At 39.4% G+C, this 3,289-nt stretch overlaps 1 pseudogene; it reads right to left on the reverse strand.

The window, feature by feature from the left end:
• Nucleotides 1-816: 816 nt before the first annotated feature.
• On the reverse strand, nucleotides 817-2,250 carry LOC122736615 (annotated as a pseudogene).
• Between the last annotated feature and the right edge of the window lie 1,039 nt (nucleotides 2,251-3,289).

Raw genomic sequence — 3,289 nt, forward strand, 5'->3', positions numbered from 1 at the left:
GGATTTTAAATGGGGATAAGTATCCACACCTATACTAAATAATCATTCCTTAGCTGCTAGACCCTCACATTTCCAAAAGGCCACAAATTATTGAATTGAATATTTGTATTTGTTTGCTTGTTTGTTTTTGGTGGTTTATTTTTGTTGGTTTTGGTTTTGTTTTTTTTGCAGGGCAATGAGGGTTAAGTGACTTGCCCAGGGTCACACAGCTAGTTTCAAGTGTCTGAGGCTGGATTTGAACTTGGGTTGTCCTCAATCCAGGGCTGGTACTTTATCCACTGCTCCACCTAGCTGTCCACATGAATTGAATCTTTTTTTTTTTTTGCAAGTAGATTGATATTTATTGGGTATAGATGATGTCCTAGATCTTTTTATGACAAAATGGAAGAACAGATGTGGTCCCTCTTCAAGTAGAGTTACAAAGGAGGCAGGTTTTGGAGGGAAGCAATGTCAATTGATGGATAAAGAATAATCCTTGGCAATTTCATAGCACTATTTACTGAAGATTTTACAGTGCATTGACCAAAGTGATTAAGTCTCATATGACTCATATGACACATTTATTTCACAAGGTGTTCTTGGGCTTCTTCATTTGGCAGGGCAAAATAACTGGCCCCAAAGACTCATCAATTCCAATGTGACCCTTAGACGTTGTTCCAAATAGAGATCAAACCAGTCAAAGGTTGTTTAATCTTTAGGGGAAAAATCCATTTTGGTGTTTCCTCCTTGATGTAACTCTACTTAAATCTAAATTCTGCCAAAGGATTTCAGCAAAAGGAGAGATCTGGGAAAGTTACTGCAGCGTGGGTTCAGGAATTACCCAGCAAAGGCATATGGGGCAATTCTTTTTACACCCAGTCCAGTTATCTTGAAAATCCTTCCCCAGCCTCAGGTTGTCTTGAAAGTTTATCAGGCTCCAGGACATCCAGAGCAGAGGTCACATAGAATTCAGAATAATCCTTTCCTCCAAAACAGCAGGAAGTTGTTTTTTCAGCAGGCAGCATTACTGTTTGAATTCTTTTTCCAATTTCTTGATCTAACCGGATCACACTTCCTCCATTGTAACAAGCCGAGAGCTTTCCCTTCTGTATCAATGCACATGCTATCTGGAATGCATTCTTCCTTTTCCAATTTGTACACACTTCTGCAGTTGATTTTTCTTGTCTGTAAATCATAACCAAAAACATCTGCAGAATAAGACAGGCTTTCAATATAATAGAAGATTTTGTGATCTATGGGCCAATCCACTCCATTGGAGATGTCCACATGATTGAAATACTTCTTTACAGTGCCATTCAGAAAGAGAGCATACAGTGAACCTTGGTGTTTCTCCAGCACAGCAAGGGCAATTTCCTCAGTCATGGTACCAGCAAAGTATCTTCCAGCTGGATCCACCTTCCCATCATTGAAAAGATTGTTTTTCTTAACTGTATTTTAAAATTCTAAACGTGGGTTCTAATCTGTCCCCCCAGTTTTGGGGGGAAACTGGCTAAAATCACCGATAAATGAGTTTAGGTTTTTTAAGGGCTTATTAAAAGATATAAGATAGTAAAGAGAGGGAAAGTTTGAGAACAGATTTCTTATAGCATGGAAATCCTAGCCCTTCCTAAACCCCCCACTTGAAGTTCTGCCACTAAGCCAATGTCTCAAACCTAAAGAGGAAATTCACCCTCCACCAGGGTCTGCTTCCTACTTCTTGTTCTCTTCCCAGAAATGGGAGGTTCTTCAAGTTGTGATAGGCTAGCGTCCTTCAAATTCATTGGTTCACTGGACTTTGAAGATGGTCTCGAGTTAAGTTCAAAGCTTTTAGCTTCTGAGAACAATACCTCCTTAAGGGCTAGCCAGATGTGCTCACAATCTAGTTAACTGAAGTAGCCTAGTCAGCAGTCAATCATTCTCACTTAATTCAATCAGTTTAGATTAATCTCCTGGTGGGCCTTTGAGTATCTGCTGAATCCCCTTATCTACCACATTCCATTATCTTGACATATCTTTATCCACAGCTACCATGTCAGATAGCAATTGGACCTCCCAGTTCAAAGGACAGAACCAAGTCCCTACTGTTGCAACATAACCACCAGACTGTCAAATGGCCACTGAGCTGACCACACTTATGAGTGAATCTCATTGGCAAATTTTCTTGGATGGAATATGCACAAACAAGAGACTGTTGGATTTTTCTTCCCACACTGGAGATTCTCCACACCTGCTGCTCTCCCGAACAACAGACTTGATCTTTATAGAGGACATTATCAGCACAGAGATCCCCTGTGATCTCTGCCCCCCCCCCATGGGTGAGGAGTGGGGAGAGTTGGAGGAACTTTGCCTTAGGACCACCAGACTCCCCTCAGCAGCTACAATGCCCAACTGTCAGGCCCAAGAATGAAATGAATCTTAACATTAGAACCCTCATTGCCCCTCAAATAAAAGGTATTTCCCCAGGAAATGTTCTGATCACATTTATGACATTTGAAATCATCAATTACCTAAACTACATAAAACAGGTATATTTTTCTATTGCACATTTAAAAAACTGCAGAAGCTACAGCTTAAAATATATTTTTGCATTCCAAATTATGGAGAGGTTGAAGTTTGGATCATAAATGTACAATGATGCCGGGGCAAGCTTAATGGGGAAAAAAGAGTCCTGCAAAAAATAAAAAGTAAACCTACATATGAACCTATAATAATGAAATTAAACTAAAATTTATTTTGAAGCCAACAAAATCTTTTTTATGTATGAGGTATTCCAATAGTCCATTCCATTTGAAGGCTAAAGTTATGGGCTCTATTCTAGAGCCTGTGCACTGTCTTGTGTGCTTCCTTGAGCAGCATAAGGTGGGTAAGAATGGGGGATAACCTATAGAACCTGAAGGTGTCAAGTCCCTTGTAAAAAGTGGAGGTGGATAGTCCCCTGGACCATTGGTTGGAGGTGGTAATTGTGGACCAGGAGGAAGAAACTGTGAGGGCCAAAATTTGATACACAGAGCGTTGTTTGGGTGACTTGCCTTAATATTGGGGTCCCAGAAATAAGAGGGACCTTTTAGGTTCACCCTCCCCTCTGAACTGCCCTTTTTAGATATTTCTCCCAGGCCAATAAGAAAGGAGCCTTTAAGCTTTAATTATCAAAAGAATCAGATTTTATTACTTTGGAATTAATTAAAAAACAAAGGTAAAACTAATAAAAATCAAAGATAAGGAAATAGGAAAATAGAAATATAGATAATACTCTTAACTCTAAACTTAACCTATTCAATCCTTAGACTGTTTCCAATTAAGCTTAGTTCAA

This window comes from Dromiciops gliroides, chromosome 1 (assembly GCF_019393635.1).
Source record: "Dromiciops gliroides isolate mDroGli1 chromosome 1, mDroGli1.pri, whole genome shotgun sequence".
NCBI lineage: Eukaryota > Metazoa > Chordata > Mammalia > Microbiotheria > Microbiotheriidae > Dromiciops > Dromiciops gliroides.